This window comes from Nannospalax galili, unplaced genomic scaffold (assembly GCF_000622305.1).
Source record: "Nannospalax galili isolate Female #2095 unplaced genomic scaffold, S.galili_v1.0 scaffold383, whole genome shotgun sequence".
NCBI lineage: Eukaryota > Metazoa > Chordata > Mammalia > Rodentia > Spalacidae > Nannospalax > Nannospalax galili.
The window spans coordinates 2,580,307-2,597,805 of NW_008351346.1; the positions used below are offsets into that span (position 1 = coordinate 2,580,307).

At 44.8% G+C, this 17,499-nt stretch overlaps 1 pseudogene; it reads left to right on the forward strand.

The window, feature by feature from the left end:
- Positions 1-17,499, forward strand: part of LOC115066807 — a 73,335-nt pseudogene that overhangs the window by 36,687 nt on the left and 19,149 nt on the right.

Consider the following 17,499-nt stretch of genomic DNA (forward strand, 5'->3'; position numbering starts at 1 on the left):
AAAATAAAATAAAACTGGTTATTATCCCTGTTGCCTCTTCATGTGATTTTCTAGCTCCCTAGCCACTGGTGGCTTTGCAGATGAATTTCCATGAGCATGAATTTGGGAGGCAGAAGGGTAAAGACGTTTGAGGCTGCACTCTGTCAGAGTTTGGGGGAGCATCCTGCCTTGCCCCATGAAGAGAGGTACAAAGACCAATTCCATCACACTGACCCCTGTGCTACAGCTGTGGCAGTAGCCACAATACAAACTCTCCTTCGTATTCTTTGTGCCTTTCTCTAAAAGTAGCTGCATGTGCAAAGGTCCCCTTACCCAGCAGTATTTTTTTACCCTAACCCCCCATCTTACCTGCCTGGCCTCACCTTCGCTGTACACCCTTCCCCCCTTTTCCCACTTCGACACATCTCTGCTACCCGAACACTTGAGCACACTCAGGCTTCCTCTTCTTATTACTTTCAGAAAATTCTGTAGGTGGAAAGAAATTTAATCGGTAATAATAATGCTTTCTATTTTTAGAGCCCCTGCCTTCTGCTCAACCCGCAGAATGCCACAGCTATATCGGAATCGGGTAAAGGGTTGAAAGAGTCGTCAAAAGGTCTTCTAGGAAAGTCTCCTGCAGTGGGGCAAAACTTTCCAGAAACTTCCCTTGATCAGGTGATGGCCTCTACTAGACTGATTCTGAAATTAGTCTCAACCCAGCAAGCTCAACCCCAGTGCTTCTCCGGAGGCCCAGAAGTCTCCTCCTTTCCAATACCCTGCTGTATTGCTCTCTCTGGGATGGTTGGGATGGAAGGAACAGATTCCTGATGTTCTCCCAGCCTCCAGCCTCTCATTCACTGACATTTATCCACAGACACGGGGTTCTTTCTAACACTTAGCTCTGATCACACTCAGAATGCAAGTCCAGATGTGCACTGTGTTATGAGAACAGAGGTAAGGGTGGGGATAAGAGAGGAGTCACAAATTGGGACTCAAACACCAGTGGCACCAGGAGACAAAGCAGGCCAGGGGTGTGGCCAACAAAGGTTTGAGTCCTAAATAGGAGGAACATAGAGTAGAATGAGGGGAAGAAGCAGAGAGGAGCAGCACATGTGGGACAGGAAGTAGGGTGGAAAGGACTGGGAGCCAGGACTTTTTCCTGATGGACCTGGGTGTTGAGAAATGGCAGCCACGGTGGAAGCCTTGGGCAGAATTAAGTTGAAAGACTGATTCCAAAAAGCAGAAAGGGATGTGTGTCAGAGAGAATAGTGCTAAAGGAGAAAACAATAGTGCTCCCTCCAGCCTCCATTAACACATTCCACATTCCCTGAATTGTCTACCTGTTCCTGCGGAATTGTCTATGGTCCCTGCATGTGTGAGCAGATATCCTTCCCTTCAGTAGGGCAAATAATCATAGCTACCTACTGCTTCAATTTGGAGACAAAAAGCCTACTTTCAAACCTGCCTCATAGCTACACCACCTTACCTCAGTGCTTGTGTGTGTGTGTGTGTGTGTGTGTGTGTGTGCTTGCCCATGTGGAGACCAGTAAACAACATTCCTTGGTTTTTTGTTTTTCTTTTTTTTTAAGACAGGGTGTCTCACTGGTCTGGAACTCACCAACTATACTATGCTGGCTAGCTACTGAGCTCCAGGGATCTACCTGTCTCTGCATCCTCAGAGCTGGAATTACAAGCACACCCACCACACCCAGTGTTTATTAAGTAGGATTCTATGATTCAAACTCAGATCTACAGAACTACATGCAAAGCAGACACTTTACTGACAGCCTTCTTTAGCCTTAAAATGCCACACAGACAGCTCTGGTCTGGCATGACTGAAAATGTCATTGGAAGTCATGTGTGAACGGCCCAGGATGGCTTGTGGCAGGTAGGCAGTGCTCAGACAATGAAATCTTAATGGCAATTGTGTTCTGTTTTTTGAGATGCTTTTGACGTTTCCCATGAGTACTGCAGTCCCATCTTCTGGAAAGAAGTTCTAGACAGGCAAAGGGGCATGTGTAGCTAAAAGCATTGCTTGCACTGCTCTGAAAGACCTTGGCTGGATTTTTCTGGCCTCCAGTAAGGGCTAGAGAGGGTTAACAGAGAGGACAAGGTGAATGGAGTAGGTGGGATGTGTCTGGATGTGCTCCTATGTATGTGAAAGCTTTTGAAAGTGAAGGATCAGGGGGCAGATGAAAAGGCAAGTGAATATGAGGAGAGTGAAGACAGGAAACATAGCTATACAAGAAGAGGCTGACATGATGAGAAGCCAGAGGCCCGAAGGAGCAGGGGTCAGGGCCCAGCCTGCCCTGTCCTCCACAGGCTGCCTTCCCCCAGTGCCCCATCCGAGATGGATATATTCCCCAGGGTTGGAGGCTAGGAGCTGGGTGATAGAGGGAAGCAGAACAACCCCACTAGCTTTGGGGGATCCACCATCTGTCTCCAGAGCTGCTTCTGAGGCAGGCTTTCTGAACACATGCTTTTCCATGACATAACTTTCAGTGACCTTTAGGGGCCAGCAGGGTGGGTCCAAGGGGAAGGGTACAGGCTGTGATTCTTCAGTTATCACAAAGCTTGGGATTGTGAGCTGGCCAGAACTGGGAGCGGCTTCAATGAGGACAATGTCTTGCTAGATTGGGAATGGCTTTCCTGCCCTAGGATACCACAGAACTATAGTGGACCTGTTGTTTGGGCCCTTTTCCTATATTAAAAAGCACATTGTTGAGCAGAGGCTGTGTGTGTGTGTGTGTGTGTGTGTGTGTATGTATGTATGTGTGTGTGTGTAAGTATAAAGAGTCTTGGAATATTAAATTTTGCTTTCAGAACAAGTGATGGTGATGTAGAGCGGAAAGTTTCCAGCCCAGCCAGCAGAGAGAGGGAAATGCATTCTCTGTTGCTTTTTCAGAAGCCTGGGGAATGGCAGAAGAGAGGACGAGAGGAAGGAGCAGAGACAGGGAGACTTCTGCTTCAAAATGACCACTGAATAGTGTTGGATGAAATCAATGTGCCCAGTGAATCCAAAGCTGATTACAGCTGAGCGAACATGACCAACTACCCAGTGTTCACTTAAAGTAATAGCCTGAAACACTTGAAGGAAATAACTCAATTACCTTATTGATTTGGGATTTCAGCCGCCTCCTCACACGTGACGACGTGAGCACCACCATGGACCCATATATATTGTTTGGTTTGGTTTTGCTTCTTTAAAAAAACAACTAGGTATCTACTGTGCTTTGTTTTGCTAGCATAGAAAATAAATAAGCTGTTTTGATCTGCCCATTAATCATTCAGTCCCACTTGCCCAAATTGAAGAATGGGAGTGTTATTCCCTTGGGGTCTCCTCCCCTCAAACTAAGAGCCCCGGTGCACCCTCAACCAAATGGCTCAAACAATGAAATTGAGGGTTGGGGGTGTGGCTCAGTTGATTGAGTATTTGCCTGGGATGTATGAAGACCCAGGTTTGAACTCCAGGACCACCATAATCAGGGTGTGGTGATGCACACCTGGAATCTTAGCACTTGTGCGGTAGAGGCAGGAGGATCAGGAGTTCAAGGTCATCCCCATGCTCAGCAACATAGTAAATTTGAAACCAATCTAGAATATATACCTCCAAAGCAGGGGTCAAGGGAGATAGTTCAGTAGGTAAAGTGCTTGCTGGGCAAATGTAATGAGCTGAGTTCACTCTCTAGCACCCACATAAAAAAGCCAGGTATGGTGGTCCATGCTTGTAATCCCAACATTGGGAGGCAGAGAAGATGAATTCCTCGGACTCTGCTAGCCAGTGAGCCCAGGCTAATCAGTGAGCCCCAGGACCCAGTGAGAGATTCTGCCTCAAACAAGGTGGATAGGTCCTGAAGAACAATGCCTAAAACTGACCTCTAGCCTCCACATGCACACACACACACACACACACACACACACACACACGTGCACAGGTGTACAGGCACATATGAACATGTACACACAGAAATGAAAAGGAAGGAAAGGAAAAAAGAACAGAAAAAGAGGAAAAACCTGAGAACCTGATCAGTTCACCAGCTCACATTCCCTGCTCCATTTCCTGCTGTTGCCATTTCTAGTCCCTGCTGTGTGGTCTGATGCTGAAGCCATGCAGCTCCCCACAGGTTAATGTCTTGTCATGGATAGGCCAGTGCTTTGCTAACCCAGACTTCCACATATGCAGTAGGGTTTCTCAAGGGAGGGCTCTCTTGCTTCAGCGGATGCCTACTCAATCATCCAGTTATACCTGCATGACCATGCCATGCCCTCCCAAACCAGAGCCTTCCCCAGATGATCTTTCATAGGGGGCCTCATGTTTCCTCCCTTTAACAGACCTTAGTCAGATCGAGTTCATCACAGGACGCTTGTACCCGTATCTTGCAAAAGTTCACACAGGGCCTGGAAAGTGTCTCAGACATTACCCAACCCAATATCTTTGCTGTACACATGAGGAAGATGTGGCCTTGCAAGCACAAGTGATATATCCAGTCATGCTGCTAGCCTGGACAATGCTATTTTTGCAGGGTGGCTATGAGGCCAAGGGTTCTTGGTTCAGTTCCTGGTGCTATGGCTTGAATATGATTTGTCCCCTCTGAAAGTCGTATTGAAATCTGATTCCCAATCTAATAGTGTTGACAGGTAGTGGGGCTTTTAAGAGATGACTAATTCTTTAAGAGGGATTAATGCTAAGGACTAGATTAGTTACAAGAGCCAGTCATTATAAAGCCAGGCCACTCCTTGTGTTCTGCCTCTCTAGCAAGGACCCACTTGCTTTTCCATTTTCTGCTGAGTTAGAGCAGTCTAAGGCCTTCATGAGAAGCTGGGCAGATGCTGGCAACAGACTCTTGGACATCCCCTTCTCCATAACAATAAACCCAAATAAGCCTCTTTCCTTTGTAAATTACTAAGCTTTGGGTATTTTGTAATAGCAACAGAGAATGGATGAAGATACCTGGAAATCAATCAGAAGGCATCTCTGTAAAGATGGTCCTTTACTTATGCCAACTTCACTGTTCAACAAAGCCACACCAAGTTTGTTGGTTAGTTCTCCATCACTGTAAGGAAATAACCTGAGATAATTAACTTATACAGAGAAAAGGTTTGTTGTGATTCATGGTTTTGGAACTTCCAAGATTACAAGTCCATTGCTTTAGCACCTTTGGGGGCACTCCTCCAAACTGTGTGAGGCATCTTTCCCACCACCTAGCTCTGAAAGCCTGTCGACTGTCCTCTGCAACTCAGGAAGTTTGGACTCTCAACTTCCTGGCTTGGCAGGATGACTCATCACGGTAGACTGTGCTCTAGTCATTAGCCCCCTCTACCCTGTACTTTCACACACTCCCTCTCAACTTTTTTCTGTCATCTCAAACTCTTCTTATATCAAAAAATAAAAAAAAGTCCTTTGACCAGACTTTTCTCTCTCTACCCTCCTCAGTTCCCAATTCCCATTCCCTCTGCCTTTTCCTTCCCCTCTCTATTCTGTTCTGTCCTCCTCCAGTTTTTTCTTCTCAAAATGTTTTTTAAATCAGCACACATACACATACATACTCACTCACCCACACATCTCATTTGCACAGTACACTGGGTGAGAGGCGTCATCACCCTAGAGTGACCTCAGTGGGCCACAGCCAAGGCAAACTCTGGAACACTACCCAAGCACTAGGATATGAGGAGAGGCAGGATGCCCAAGTGTCAGATGGGACCAGCCCAGACTTGCCCTCACTGCCTGTGGATTCCAGGTACCCAGGTGCTGAGACAGAGAATGTCCCCCAAAGACGATGTCCCCCGGGTATGCAAGGGTCACCTAGTCTACTGCTTCAATGAAGGGGTCACCACACCTGTCCCTCCTCATCTTCCACCACTGCTGATCTTTCTCTAAAGGGAAGACTTTCATGCTGCCAGAGGCCCTCCTTTTGATACCTGGTTCTCCCTCTGGGGCACCAAAGGGCTCTCAGGGTCTCACAGGAGATCTTTTGCATTCCAATACAGAGAATGACAATATGCCACTGACTGAGATTTAATAACCCCTCCTACAGGGCAGACATTGCTCCAGGAATTATGATACAGTGGAAAATGCAACTGGCATCCCCTGTCTTCCAGGAAGGTACATTCAAATACAGCCACAGACAGCAGGCATACATGTGCACAGATGAGATCATGGTCAATTATAAATCCTAGGAACAGTGCAAGGATAGGGCACTATAATAAGTGACCAACAGGAGACTCCCTTAGGGTATAAAGACAGTCTCTTTGAGAAGGTGACATCCAAACCCAGACCTGAACAATAGAGTTGGAGCCACAGTAGGGGATGGAATTGAAATCCATTCTCACTACAGTCACAGGACATCTATGTCTTTATAATCTGTAATTTACTGATGGAGAAATCAAGGCCCCAAGGGAGGAAACAATGTCTTGTTGCTGTGACAAAATACCTAACAAAAGCAACTTTAAAAAGGGAGTGTTTGGCTCACAGTTCCACAGTACAGTCATGGTAGGTAAAGCCTGGCAGGAGGTTGAGGCAGCTGGTCACATTGCATCCCCAGTCAGGAAGCATAGAGTGATGAACACTGGTGCTCAGCTCCATTTCTCCTTTTTATTGTTTCATCACTTAGGGTGGGGCTTCCCACTTTATTAACTTAATCTAGAAAATCTCTCACAGCCATGCCCAGAGATTGGTCTCCAAAGGTGATTCTAGATCCTGTCAAGTTGACACTCAGTATAAACCATCATACAGCAGTACTGTGCTTCTTGTACAGTGATGAACTGGGTTCCTGCTCTTCCCTTATGCATATGATCTTGGGCAAGTTCTGTCACTTCTCCCATCTGTTCCTCCAGCTATGAAAACTGATAACTGCCCTTCACTGAATAGTCATGAAAATCAAGTGAGACAATGTCTGTGGAATGATCCAGAAACGTCGAGCAGTCAGATCTGCACTCCAAGGCCCCTCTTACTTGTTTCTGACCAGCCAGAACAGGTCGTTAACCTCTCTGATTCCTAGTTTTGTCATGTATTAGCTAGGAATAACAAGATGTTGGAGAGATGAAGATTGTGGAGAGGAAGAAGGTAACAATGGCTCTGGGCAGAGAACAGATGCTTTACAAATATTAGGTTCCTCTACTCTTTCTACTGATCACTACTCAGGTCCCGAGGAAATGAAGTATTTACTCAATTCTCCCCTCTCCAATGGGGTCAAAGATTTCAGTTTCATAACCAAGTAGCTGGGTTCCAGGTGAGTGAACGGTGGGGTCATTTGAGGGCATTCATCCAATCAGCATCCCCATTTCAGAACGAGCTGAGTGGTCCATGATGCTGGCTAGGACATACTTCCTCCATTCTGTATAGAATAGGCCTTGATTTCAGAGAGGGAGGAGGGGAGAAAGAGAACTAAACAAAACAGTATTTCAAATAACAACCCACAAAAATGACTTCTTAGAAGTCTTACCCTTGACATCATTTGGAATAAAAGCAATTTCTTACCCTGGAAAAGCTCTTAATTCTGTCCAGAACATTTTCATATACACTATTTCACTTGATCCTCAACACTGAAAAGGAGACAGTGCAGGCTTAACTGTTCCGTTTGGATAGATGAAAATGTGGCAGAGGTGGAGATGACAGGATACGGCTGAACCCATGGTATTCTCTCCACTGTAGGCTTAGTTCAGAGTACAGAAACATCCACTGGAGAGCTCAGCACCAACATTCACCCTCCCTGATTCCACTCAGCTGCAGCCCCATCAGAGATGTCCACATAAACTTAGACAACTGAGGGGACAGGGTAGAGTGGGGAGAATGAGGTGTGGTGGTTTGAATGAAAATGTCCCCCATAGGCTCCAAGTATTTGGACATTTTGTCCCCAGATGGTGGCGCTGTTTTGGGAGGTCTTAGAAGGTGTGGCTATCCTGGAAGAAGCACATCACTGGGGGTGGGCTTGCCAGATCTCCAGTTGCTCTCGTGTTTCCTGTGCCTGCTAGAAGATGGAGAGCTTAGCTTCTGCTGCTCCTCCTCCAGCCCCCTCTGCCACCATGCCTCCCCACCAAGACAGACTGTAATTCCCCTGGAACCATAAACTCAAATAAATTCTTCCTTTCATATCATGTTTCTTTGGTCAGTGTTTCTATCACAGCAACAGAAAAGTGACTAATACAGTAATTGGTACCAGAGAGTGGGCTGTTGGCTGTGAAGAATCTGACCATGTGGGGTTTTGGAAGAATGTGGAAGACTGTGGAAGTTTGGGCTAGAAAAGCGGTTGACTGCTGTAAGCAGAGCTTAACAGGCCATTCTAGTAAGTGCCTGGAAGAAAGCAGTGCTGAGAACAATGTAGTTCCATAGGGAATTAAATACTTAAGCAGCACTTAGGATATTTTGGCTAAGAGTTCGGCTGGAGTCTGCTCTCAACCAAAAAGCTTGCCTGAGGCTAAGTTGAAAAGCAATGGACTAATATCTCTGGCAGAAGAAATTTCAAGACAGCCTAACATAGAAATGGTGGTGTGGCTATTAATGGTGAGTATTATACAGATTTACAGTGAAAAAGAGCAAATGGGGCAGAAAGAAATACAGAATGTACAGGATGGATTGGAAAAGAGAACTAGGAAGATAAATGTTGGAGCCTTAGCCTGTGCTGGAGAGGATCCCTTTAATAAGAAGATTAAAGTGATTAAGGAGGGGACTAGAGATTCGGACTTAAAAAATGGAGAGAGTGCCTCCAGGGCAAGACCACACCCAGTTAAGCCTCCAACTTGTGAAAGCAAAATGCTGCAGGGACCACTGAAGAGAAAAGCTTCTAAAATGGATAAAGCAGGCTGGAGTCCATCAAAAACTTTCAGTCTAGCAATTTGGGTAACCCCTTCAGAGGATGGTGTGATAAGAACCAAGAGGATGGTGTGATAAGAATTGGCTAGGCAGTTAGGGTAAAAAGACCCCAAAGAAAAGTAGCCAGTTTCTTGGATAAATGTCAAAATGTCCTTGGGCCTGTTAGCAACATACTCTGGTTCCAAAGGCCAAAAATGTAAAAAGTATTTGGGAGCTTGTATCTAATCCTTAAAAGGTTTTAGGGTTACCTCTTCAGAGGGGGGAATGTTGGAGGGGAGGGAGTGGGCATGGATTTGATCAAAACACCTTATATACATGTATGAAATCCTCAATAAAGTTTTTGTAAAAATTGAAAAAAAAAAAAAAAAAACCAACTTTCAGTCAAACTTGGCAGTGTCATTCACCTGGTGCTGGCTTTAGAGGCATGAAATATGCAAGAGTGAAGGGGTCATCAGTTCTTCCTCCGTGGTTTCAGAGAGCTGCAGAGTGCCCCTGCATAGAGAAGGCCTTCATAAGCCATTGTGTGAAACTGTGAACGTGAAGCTCAGTTGGCAGTGGAGACCCCAAGAAGATGTTCATGATGCCAGAGCTGTGAAGGAAGCACCTGCCAAGAAGACCTGCATACAGGGAGTGGGACCAGCACATGAGAGAGATGTGTGTTGCACACAGCAAAGGTAGAGAGGCTGAGCCATCTAAGCCCTTTGGAAGTAAAGTCCCAGAAGTTGAACATGGAGCTACTGGATTTGGTGTTTGCTCTGCTGGTTTTCCGTCTTGTTTTGGTCCGGTATTTCCTTACTATCCTACCATTCCTCCCTTTTGGAATGGTAATGTGTATTTGGTTCCACTGTATGTTGGGAGTATGTAATTTGTCTTTTGATTTTACAGGGGCTTACAGTCTCAGATGAGACTTTGGATTGTGGACTTCTGAATAGTATTGAGACTGATAATGACTATAGGGACTTTTAAAATTGGACTAAATGCATTTTGCGTTTTATATGGTCATGAGCCTATCGGGGGGTCAGGGGTGGAATGTGGTGGTTTGAATGAAAATATCCCCATAGACTCCAAGTATTTGGACATTTTGGGCAGTCTTAGAAGGTGTGGCTATCCTGGAGGAAGCATGTCACTGGGGTGGGCTTAGAGAGTTCTTAAGCCTTGCCAGATCTCCAGTTGCTTTCTTGTTTCCTATGCCTGCTTGAAGATATAGAGCCTAGCTTCTGCCCCTCCTCCAGCCTCCCCACCAAGACAAACTGTAATTCCCCTGGAACCGTAAGTTCAAATAAATTCTTCCTTTCATATCATAAGTTGCTTTGGTCAGTGTTTCTATCACAGCATCAGAAAAGTGACTAATTCATGAGGTGAGGAGTAGTTTTGTTTTGTTTTTTCTTTTATTGTGTTTGTGACACAGGGTCTTATGCAGCCCAGTCTTGCCTCCAACTTGCTATGTAGTAGAGGATGATCTTGAACTCTTGATCCTCCTGCCTCCGCCTTCTTAGTTCAGAGATTACAGATATGTACCATCACACCCAGTTTAATACTACATTCAGGATCAAACTCAGAGTGACTTTATCCAAGCATCAACTGAGACACACCCCCAGCCCAAGTGGTTTGTTTTGTTTTGTTAATGTTTATGTTTCTGAGACAGGTTCTGTAGCCCAGGCTGGCCTCAAACTATTATGCAGCCTAGACTGGCCTCAAACTCAAAGCAATCCTCCTCCCTGAGCTTCCCAAGTTCTGGGATTACAGATGTGCACCACCACATCCAGCTCAAGAGAACAGTTTTGAAAAGGCTCAGCTACTCCAGCCCATCCTACAGGTATGCACAGGCCCCATTTGGCAGCCCTCCCTCAATGACCCAGTTTCTATTCCAGCCCTCTCTTAACCCAAGACCCTCAAGAGAAGCAGGAGATTAATTTGGAGTCAACTCATATAAGGTTTGTGAGAGGCTGAGTCTCCAACTCTCAGCATGAAAATAAAGGTAAATTGCTTCAGCCCTAGAATGAACTCAGATCCTGTAGGGAAGCTGACTGCCAACAGATTGATGTTCACCAGTGTGCCAGAGACCTGCTTCACCCAGCAGCTCAGAGGAGCCAAGGACAAAACCAGCCAGTGAGAATTTCCCAGCAACCATTAAGCGTTCTAGGCACTTGGGATATGCTAGACCTACCAAAGTCCTTGCCTTCCCATGGCTTACAATCTAGTGAAGGGAGACAGAGTAACAAGCAAGGAACATACTAAGTAGATGAAAAAGTAAGTTAGGTGATAAATGCTTGTAGAAGAGTATTTCAGGGTAATGGGGCTGCAGCATGCTGGAGAAGGGGTGTGCAGGTTACTATTTTAAAAGGGATTGTTAGAAGCTTTGTTGAGAAGTTGATGCTTAAGCAGAGATTTGAAGACACAAGGTGTTATGTATGGGTATCTGGAGGAAAGGCTTTCCAAGTAGAGGGAGCAGCCAGGGAAAAAGCCCTATGAGCAGGGAGGAGGGGACAGGATTGGAGGGGCTGGAAAAGGAGAGTTGCAGAAGATAAAGTCAGAGAAGGGAAGAAAACCTTGATCCCAAGGTCTCCTGGGGTCCTGGAGGATGTTGTAGTACCTTATCTTGTACCCTGAAGGAATTGGGGATATGTGCAGGATTTTAAGCAGAAAACTGAATTTACCTCAATTTTTGATAATCAGTTGCTCTGCTGTGAAGAGACTACAGACTATGGAGAGGGAAGGGGAAAAGAAGGGTGGAGGCTAGCTAGGGAGCTATTGCTACGTTCCAGGTGAGAGATCACCAGTACCCAGGGAGCCAGGCTGTGAGAGAAGCTAGGCACCAGCCTTGCTTTGTAATCATCGAGTGTCCAGCTGTTCAGGCCCAAGTTCACAGACACTTCTGTCTGGAAGGTGAAGCAGAAGGCTCCAAATCTCATGGCATGCAAAAGATGTCTTAAAAGAGCTCTTCAGATCCAGTCTCCTAATGTCCTATCACAGGATGGGATCCACTCCTTGGATCCAAATCCTGTCCAGTAATACCTGACTCAAGTCTTATAAAGGCCTTAGATGCAGTCAAAATAATTAAGTAAAGCACCTTCACTCACATTTTACATTTTACTCTTGTCAAAATTAGAAATATTATTATCCTCCCATTTGTGTGTGTATGTGTGTGTGAGTGCAGGAGCCAAGGATGGAAGAAAGGAGGAAATTGCCTAGGATGCTGCCTCACCCTTGGCTTCTCTTCCTTCATCTCCTCATCACCATTTTCCTCCACCACATCTCAAGGCTTTTGCCATGTGGTCCTTTCCCTGCCCAGGGCTGAGGGGCCAGGGGAGCAGAGGGAGGAAAACTCTCACCTAGACAGCAGCTCTAGGAAATAGGCCTCATAGCTCACCTGGGATATAGAATAACAGGTGAGCCATCTTGTTTTTATTCCTTCCTGTTTGCCTTGCCAATAGAGGAATTCACACCCTAGGGCATGAGATGGTCCAGTGCTGGACAAATGAGATGGTCAGTCTGATAATCATATACACTTGCCACCCAGGACAGGAAGTATGCTAGTTAGTTTTTGTCAGTTTGACACAAACTAGAGGAAAGAGGGAATCTCAACTGTAAATTTTCCCAGATAAGATAGGCCTGTGGGCATGACTGGGGGTGCATTTTCTTGATTTTTTAGTGATATGGGAGGACCCTGGCCACTATAAGCGACACCACTCCTGGGCTTGTGGTCCTGGGTTATGTAAGAAAACAGGCTGGGCGCGGGCAAGAGGAGCAAGCCAGTAAGCAACATTCCTCAGTGGTCTCTGCTTCACTTCCTGCGTCCAGGTTCCTGCCCTGGCTTCCCTCAGTGATAAATTATGACCTGAGATTTGTAAGATGAAATAAACCGTTTCCTCCCCAAGTTGCCTTTTGTCAAAGCAGTTTATCACAGCCACAGAAACCTGGTCCTTTTGACAGGAGGGTTTTTGACTGGGGGATCTTGTCTGTAGGAGCAGAGTCGGCAAAGAACATTCTGATAGGCTATTTAAGGCCCTCCCAAGTTCACCAGATGTCAAGGCAGCATATATCAGGCCCCAGCAAGTTTGCTGATCTTTGCCAAGCCATCTTTATTTTTAACTCATTTTTATCTTGCAATTTATTTTTGGACCTGCAAAGACAATACAGAAAGTCCCTGTGTACTCTTCACTCACTTCCCACTAATGTTAGCATCTTATATAACATCGGTGCATTTCTCAAAACCGAAAAATAAGTGTGAATGCAAAATTCATCCCAAACTACAGATTTTATTCAGATTTCACAAGCTTTGCAATCTATGATCTCTTTCTAGTCCAGGATCCAGTCTTGGGTACCACATTAAACCTAGTCTTCACATCTCCTCTGTCTCCTCTGGTCCAGGACAGTTTTTTTCATCTTTCTTGGTTTTAAATTACCTTAACACTTTTAAGGAGTACTGGTCAGATAATCTATAGAATATGTACATCTGTTGATGGATTTTAATGCTTAGAGTAGGGTTAGGATGTTTGTGGTACCTCCTCTTTATTACATCAGAGGATTCATGTCATCCATGTGACCACTACACAAGATGCTAATCCTCCTCACTTGACTAAGGAGTGTCTGCCACATCCCTTGGTAGAGTTACTCTGTGTGCCTTTCCATACTCTAGTCGTGAAAGCCAACCACTAGGCCAAACCTGCCCAGTGAAGGATATTTAAGCTCTACCTCCTAAAGGAGAGAAGTTCTTATGGATGATTTCAAATTTTTAGTAATGAATATTTGTACTGTATATTGTACTATAGTCAGTTGTATACTTGAATCAACATAGATGTATGGATAGTTCTTTTGTCCTTGTCTTACACTAGGAGAGTATGTTGATCAGTGTATGTACATGTGTATGATCTCTGTCTAGGTGCCTATAGATATTAAAGTAATGAGTTTAGAATAATTTATCTGACTCTAGTCAGCACCACAAGGTTAATCCAGCCATTTCTTTGCTTATTTCTAACTTCTTATTGGTCCACGTTTTTCTTTCTTTTGGGAAGGTTAATTGTGAATCTTCTGTTCATTTTAACTTGTTTTCAACTGGAAAAAATGCATTCAGATAAAGGAAAGAGTGTCACGTCTTTGTGTACCAGAATCCTCTAAAAAGTCAGTTTAAACACAGATTGCTGGGATAGTGAGATGACTCAGTGAATAAAGTACTGCTGCCAAACCTGACGACCTGTGTTCAATCCCCAGGACCCATGCGGTGGAGGGAAAGAATTGACTCCACAAAGTCATCCTCTAATCTCCACATATATGCAGTGGAATGTGCCCCCCCTCACTAAACAATGTGCTAAAAAATAATTTACAAACACAGATTGTTGGAGCAAAACTAGTTTCTGACTCAGTAGGTCTAGAAAAGATGAAGTAACCTGTGTTTCTTGCTTTTATAGCACATATTAATTGCTGTAAAATAATAATTGGTTTCATATGACATTTTCATACGTGTACATAATGTACTTCAATCATATTCACTCCCTGCTACCCTCCCACTCCTGATAATCTCCTTCCTCTTCCAAACTACACCCCCCTTTATTATCACTTTATTATCATCTCCTTTATTGTGACACAATGAGTTTCATTAGGCTTGTTTACAGGAGGTGGGTGAAATTTTGTTTAAAAAATAAGGGCATCTTAGAAGTGGCTACATCACTGAAGAAAATGTCTCCTTCCTGCATTAAGCATTAACTATGTCTAAATCCTCAGGGAGGGGTGGGGCCCTAGGAGCCCTCCCCCTTCCATGACATGGTATTGACAGGCTCAATCTCATGCAGATCTTGTGCAGGCAATCTCAACTGCTGTGAGTCCAAGAGTCCAACAGCCATGCCATGCCCAGAAGTCAGCATTCCACGCTTCTCGCTTCCCTCTAGCTGCTACAGAATTTCCACTCCCTCTTCCATGATATTCTCTGAGCCTTGGAGGGTGTGGTATAGATATCTCATTTATGGCTGGGCACTCAACAGTCATTTATTCTCTATACCTTGGTCAGTTATGAAAGTCTACAGTCACCACTGGCCACTGCAAAAAGAAGCTCCTCTAACCACAGCTGATAGCATTATTTCTTGCACATAAATATCATTTATCAATTTGACAGACACATCATGTCCATTTGGCAAAATAACAGCAGTAGCTTCCCTACCAAGGCCTAATGACTTCCCCAGCTACAGGTCTTTGGCTGGGTTTACAGTACCAGAAGTGAATCCCTTCCTGTGGAGTAGGCATCCAATTCAATCAGAAAGCAGATGGTTACCCCCATAGCAAACTTGCCACTATTGCACTGGTGGCAGCCTGTGTTTCTAGCAAGTTTCCAGGTGATACTGCTGCCTTGGGGCTTCACTTTGAGACCTCTGTCCCAGAGGAACCTTAAATTCTTTAGAAAAGAAGCTTTTACATTTAGAAGGGAGGGGAGTCTTTACTAAAAGTGCTGAAGCAGAGACCTACTGGGTGGTAGAAGGTTATCATGGTAACAGCTGAATTATAATTGTACCCCTTGGAACTGTATCTAGGGCTGTTCTAAATGCCCCGAAACCATCTGAGGAAAAAGGCACAAATTCTGAGCAGGAAGACTCAGGTCCCAATTATCAGTCTGTTTCTTAAACACATATGGGCAGAGACACTAAGTAACTTGGCAGGTTATTTAGTGTCTCTGAGTCCTCAGTTTTTCATCTACTAAGTAGGGAAAATATTATCTTCTTTACAGGTTTACTTTGAAGACTAAATGTATGCTTATACCTTAAAGCCTGCAGAAGGAAGCTCTTTCCCTTTAAATATTACTCCAAAATCTTGTTCTGAGGTAAAATAAATTTCCCTTTAATTCAGGTAGACTATAAAGTGCAGGTTTCTCAAAGATCACCGTCTGTTACTCAAAGAAAGACTATTGTTAGTCCAGCATGTAGAAATTTCCCAGAATGTACAGCGAACTTGCATCTGTTATAATCCTAGGGAGGAAGAACTTTCTAATTTTTAAAGTGAGGCTCAGTAGTTGATCCTTTCTGATTCCTAGGCTTTCACTGTTTCTGAAAGATGATGCATATTTTCACACCCCAGAGCTTTGGATTATGCTGTTTCATCTCTCTAAAACACTTCTTTCCAATAGAACTTTCCATGGTCATGGAAAAGATCTTTATCTGTAATGTCAGGAGTGGTAGCCACGAGCCACACACATCTACCAAGCACTTGAAATATAGCCAGAGCAACTGTTAATTTTTAAAATTTTGTTCAACTTTAGTTTATTTAAGTCTAAACCATCACTTGTGGCTTGGTGGCTACCATGTGGGAAAGCCTAGGTCCATGTGGTCTTCACCACTTCTTCCCAGCCAGCAAAACTCTACTCATCCCTTAAGGCCTTCTTCTAAAATCCCTAGTGTACTCCTCTTATGCTAAGAGACAGATCCCCCCTCAGTTTCCTCATACCCCTTGATGCAGATTTCCCAGATCTCAGTATAATGGAATGGTTGCATTACATTTATATACACCTACCCCAACAGAATGAGCTTCTTAAAGGGAAGACTATGTCTTTCTTATCTCTGTAGTGATTATATCTAGAAAAATGCCTAGCACACAGTAGGTGCTTATTAAACATCCGTTCAATGAGACGATGAATGATGACCACAAGCTCCACACTGCATCTGATCTTCAGCCCCTATTTCTACTGTGTGGAGAAGAGTGTAGGTCAAAAGTGGGCCATTCAATTTCCTTCTCAGAGAGACAGAGAGGAAGGGAGTAAGCAAGTTAAGACAAGGATCTCAAGCTGGCTGAATTGGTTCAGTGCTTTCCATGAAAGCACAAGGGCCCAAGATCCATCCTCAGCACTCACAGAACAGAAGGGCTTGATGGCACATTTGTCATCCCAGCACTGGAAAGGCAGAAACAAGAGGATCCCTAGGCTTAGTGGCCAGCCCATCTAATCAATTGGTGAGGTCCAGGTTCAGTAAGAGACCATGTCTCAAAATATAAGGTGGAGATGGGGTTAGAGAGATGTTTCAGTGGTTAAAGGCACCACTGCTCTTGCAGAGGACCTAGGTTTGGTTCCCAGCATCCACATGGTAGCCAACAACTGTCTATAATTCCAGTTCCAGGGGATCTTCTACCCCCTCCTGGCCTCTGCAGTCATTGTACACAGAGGTGCACTTAACATGTATGCAAGCAAAACACTCATACACATCAAATAAAAATAAATAAATCCAAGAAACATTTTTAAAAGGTAGAGAGTGAGTGAGGAAAATACCCAAGGTTATCATCTGGCCTCCATGTGTAAACATTAGCACACACATGTGTGCACTCACACACAAAGACAAGGGTTAGATTGCAACTGCCTTCATTTGTTTAAAAAAGCTTGGGTCTCCTGGCCTGCTCTCCTGCCCTCAGGCCTCTCTTGGGGTAAGTCTATCACGCAGCCCTCCGGGCCTTGACTCCCCCAGCCGCGTTCACCCTTCCATCTCCCCTGCTGTTCCCTACTCCTAGTTTGGGCCCTGTGCCATTCCTAGTCTTAGGGCCCCAGACGCCTGGGGAACCAGTGCTGCTTCCTGATCCTTTTTACGCAGACCGGCTTGGTGCCTTCCTTGGGCCCCAGGAGCACTGCTTCTGAACCTGGCCCCGCCCTCACTTCTCTCTACTTCCCTGGTCCTGCAACACCCGCCAGCATCTTTCTGGGGATGACAGCCTCTTTCTGGGGCTCCGAGGCTTACCTTTCCTCT